This window comes from Arachis hypogaea, chromosome 5 (genome assembly GCF_003086295.3).
Source record: "Arachis hypogaea cultivar Tifrunner chromosome 5, arahy.Tifrunner.gnm2.J5K5, whole genome shotgun sequence".
Classification (NCBI taxonomy): Eukaryota; Viridiplantae; Streptophyta; class Magnoliopsida; order Fabales; family Fabaceae; genus Arachis; species Arachis hypogaea.
Genome location: NC_092040.1, coordinates 109085270 through 109090004, shown reverse-complemented (window position 1 = coordinate 109090004; position 4735 = coordinate 109085270). Strand labels below are relative to the sequence as shown.

The 4735-nt window shown below is 32.6% G+C and overlaps 1 long non-coding RNA gene across 1 annotated transcript; it reads left to right on the top strand.

Moving 5' to 3' along the window:
- LOC112799848 (uncharacterized) lies at positions 1-507 on the top strand. The gene is made up of 3 exons (XR_003201239.2): positions 1-57; positions 132-249; positions 451-507. It is a non-coding gene; the product is annotated as an uncharacterized lncRNA (long non-coding RNA).
- Positions 508-4735: the final 4228 nt, after the last annotated feature.

The window sequence follows — 4735 nt, the reverse complement described above, 5'->3', positions numbered from 1 at the left end:
GGCAGCTCCTTTGGCCCTCTGAGATAGGTTCTTGGTCCACAGAGGTCAAAAGTACAAGTAAGTTTCTATTATTGAGTTGTAAAGATTTCAGAATTAAATTATTGTGACTATAATTGGAAGTTTCCTACCAGGTCTCCTGGGAATGCTTTTGTTGAAGGCGATGCTTCTAGTGCCAGCTACTTCCTCGCAGGTGCAGCTGTTACCGGTGGGACTATCACAGTTGTAGGCTGCGGCACAAGTAGTTTACAGGTATGTGAATCCAATGAACTCTTATGACATGAATCCTGATCAGATTATATTTTTCAGTGGAGCCATTTTGCATTTCGCTTAAAAATGCCTGAGCTTCTCTTAACTTGATCCTTCTCTTAACTATAATTTCCCTAGTGTTGTTGAATCTTACGATGAGTTGTATTTGTAGAACCGTCTGAGGATTTTTTGGCGTGTGTGCAGAATCATCCTGTTGTTGTTGTGCCTAGGCTTCCTGCTGGTTTGAATTTGCTTAGCCCATGTGAGTTCTTTTAAATTTTCTTTTTCATTTCGCACTCTGTGAAGAACCCTTTAATTATTTTATTTTTGTTCTGATCTCTGTTTGCTTTTGTTGTTCTCTCTGTTTTTCTATGTTTTGATTCTTTGGCATAGATTGATTTACTCCAATTCCAATTCGGATTTAATTCTATTTCAGTCAGGAGATGTCAAGATTAACTTTCAATGTGGAGCTTGATGCTGCTAATGCAACTTAGTTATCTATTAATATTTTAGATTATTCTATCTTTAAGTGCTAAGTGTAATTTGTGACATTCATGTAACATTGGGATGGTCATCTTATTTTTTTTGGGTATTTTTTTATTAAGACAATGAGATATTGGCCAATGATATTGAAAAATAACATCCAATTTTATAGGTATCATGTAATGAATATTATGTTTATTTATGTGATATTTGGCTTTCTTTTTTCAATTGACAGTGTTTGATGGAGTAAATTTAGAAAATAAATCTAAAGTATTCATTTTGCAATGGAAAAATCTAAAAAAAAATTCTATTTTATCTTACTAACGGATTTACAGACGGATTTTCTGTCTGTAATCAGAACGGGATGATTTTCCAAAGTTCAAATTACAGACAAAAAATCTGTCAGAAAATTTGTCTGTAATTACAGACGGAAAATCCGTCTGTAATTACAGACGAAAAATCCTTCGACAAATCTGTCTGTAATTACAGATGGAAAATCTGTCTGAAAATCCGTCTGTAATTACAGACGGAAAATCTGTCGAAAAATTCGTCTGTAATTACAGATGAAAAATCCGTCAGAAAGTTCGTCGCCTTTGGGAAATGGATAGAAAATTTACAGAGGAAAAATCTGTCGGTAACTGCTAAAAATCCGTCTGTAATTTTCAGACGGAAAAAATCCGTTGTTAAATAATTTCCGACGGGGCTTTTACAGAGGGACAAAATCCGTCGGTAATTTCGTCAGTAACCAAAAATCCGTCTGTAATAAAGACTAAATCTGTCTGTATTAATCCATTTTCTAGTTGTGATTGAACTCAGTATTATCCTGAGACTTTGGTCTATGTGTTGAATGGATAGGAATGAGTGAGAAAAGTTTGTTGGGTAGAAAGTCCTTTAGACTTGTCTTTGGTTTCTACAAAAAGCTTTAAAAATTTATTTTGGGTTTCCTAAAACATATATAACTAAGAAATATTAAGATATGCATAAATATATAGTAAAACAATTTTGAAAATAAAGATAATTTTTTTGACATGTGAGTTGATCAGTGTATATATTTTTATTATTTTTATGGCATTCCCTTATCCTCGTCTTTGGATTAGGTTCTCACCCTCCTACAACTCTATATTTTTCAAAAAATGGACGAGAAAGTCAATGAGAAAATTACTAAACTTTTGGACGTACATTAGTTTGTTTGTAGATTTGAATTTGTTTATTTATCTTAGATATTTTCTCCCACCCTTATTATTGTTATAAATCTTTGTAGTGAATGATAGAATTTATAATTATATAATATATGTCTATACATTACTTATATAAATTATTCTTGTAAATATAAAAGTGTTGTGATGATAATATATGCATGTATGTACGTGCAACAAAAAAAAAATATGACCGATTTTCCAAAGAAAAGTCAATAAGAATTTTAAGTAAAGGCTCCTACTTATTATTATATAGACAGAAGTAGTGTAATATCCTCGCTATCAGAATGGCACAGCCGGAAACGTGACATTCTAATAGTAAAGGTATTATAGAAAAACTATTATTTTTACCTACGGATGTTTAGAACGTTGACAAAACTATCCATAAAAAATGAAATTAATGTTGTAATCATGAAAGATAAGTTCCTAATGACAAGAATTTCCAAACACTAAAAAAGTATTCTAAATTCCTAAATTGCGCTCTTGATTATCACCACCACCACCACCATTTTCACATTTTTCTCTCCTCACATCCCAACTTCCTCTCCTCTTCATCTAGCAAGACCAAAATTTTGAACATTTTCTTTACCTAAATTTTACCTTGCCTAACAAATCTTTCACATTGTACATCAATCCCAACTTACATTACAACTTCATAAAAAATAACTACGATAACATTCAAATCTAACAAAAAAAAGTGTATCTGAAAGAAAAAGAAGGAACTGAGATCCAGAAAATGAGGAAAGAAAGAAGGAAGAAGAGAGTGGTAAATTTAGACACAAGCAAAAATTTTGATTAAACAATTTTGATCTCCTTTGTGCCATTTTTTTTTCTGTGTTCCTTATATTTTCTTTCCTGATTTAACTTAAATTTCTTAAAAAGCAAAAATTTAATTAAAAAATTTATCTTTTTTTCGTTTAACTTTATTTGGTATGTATTCACAGGAAGTCTACTACTTTTGATCCATTAATTAACTTTTATCGTTGTCGTGATTTTTTGTTTGTTTATGGTAGTATCTTCTAAGCTTGCTCAAGTTGCAATTCCAATTATTTGAGAAAAGAAACAAGAAGAGGTAGTGGGACTTGAAGTTCTGAGTGAGGTGAGTGTGAATGGTAGTAGAATTGGTGGTGATGAGAATGATGAAAGTAATTGGAGATTTAGAGTGGTCTTGTAGTATTTGGATATTTTTATCATACTACACTCATTTTTTTTTGTTATAACATTAGTTTTGTTTTTTCTATAGATAGTTTTAAACATCGATGGATAAAAATAATAGTTTTTCTATTAATAATATAATATTATTATAGTCACGTAGGCTCTACTTTAATTGTCTTTTTAGAATAAAACTCCCCCATGCCTAATGTGCCGATAGAATCTCTCTCTCTCTCTCTTTGAAAGTTTCAGAATAAGAAGAGAATGAGCGGCATAGAGTTGGAGAGAAGTAGAGTTGAAGAGGATGGTATTAACACTCAGCAAATTAAGGCATGGAATTATAAAGGGGAGGAAGAAATTAACATTCGCAAAAACAATGAGGCATAGAAAAAAGGAAGACAATGGTTAACGAAAGAACTAAGGCATTGAGGCATATCTGATAAGAAAATTAGGATTTTATATTCATGCACACATATACGCAAGCACACACGCGCACACACATATCAAATAAAATATATATGTAAAATATGAATTATATATATCACTAATAAATTAAATTATATTTTTGAGGCCAGATTAGGCAAGTAATGGGCGAAGGGCCATTACAATACTTATACCTACCGTATACTTAAAACAAAAGAAGTGAGTTTAAACAAATCCATCTCTAAACCTAGTCAACCGTTTAAAAATCTGCTTCGTTTGGGTCGGGATAGAACTGGTTAGTGTACGTCGGGCAAAATTGTCATCTGTAACTGTGACTATGACCTTTTGATGGTGCGTTAAATTTGTTAATCACATCGGGTAAAGTAAATTTTGTGGGTTTTGCTAAACGTTGGTGGAAGAAAAAGAAGAAATAAAGAAAATCAGAGGAAATATTAATTTGAAGAAAATAAAAAATTGCTAGAACTTTTGGATAGGTCATCTGTGGAAGAAAAAATTAGGGTTTGATCAAGGCACTTTACTTGAATTTCAGAGACACATTGAGGCTTGATTGGTTGACTGAAAGTTGGAGATTCAATCGCCAATCAAGAGTTTGCGTCAGAGTATGTTTCCTCCCTCATCATGCTTCTTTTGGTGTTTCGTGGAAATGATTATTGTGTGTGGACGAAATGTGTGTGCAAAAATAATCTTATTTGTATGATGAGAATTATGGAGTTACTTTATTTAAAGGTGGTGGGGTATTTTGAAATGGGGAGTGATAGCAAGATAGTTCAAAATATTCGGGACAATATAATATACTAACTGTTAGATAATTGATTTAGCGGATGAGAAATAAGATACAACTGATTCTGAGTTGCTTGAAATAGATCTCTATGTAAGTAAGGCTTCTGGGATAGATGGAGATGGTGGGGCAGTGAAGAGAATGCGACTCGGGTCAAGGCTATGACCATTAGAATTCGAGAATTAGTGTAATGCATCTGTTGGTGGTGTAGCAAGCATTATTGTGGAAAAATTGGCAGGTGTTGAGTTTGGTGGGGTTGAGAAGGCATATGCAAAGTCGGTTTTTAATTTAGATATGGAAGTTAGAATGAGGTACATAGTAGGTATGAAATGTATGGGTGCTTAATGCAGATGTAGTGTCAAGAATGAAGAAATCAGACAGTCCAACTTGAAGGTAAGTAATCGAACAGTCTAATTTAAGCTACACAAATCAGACC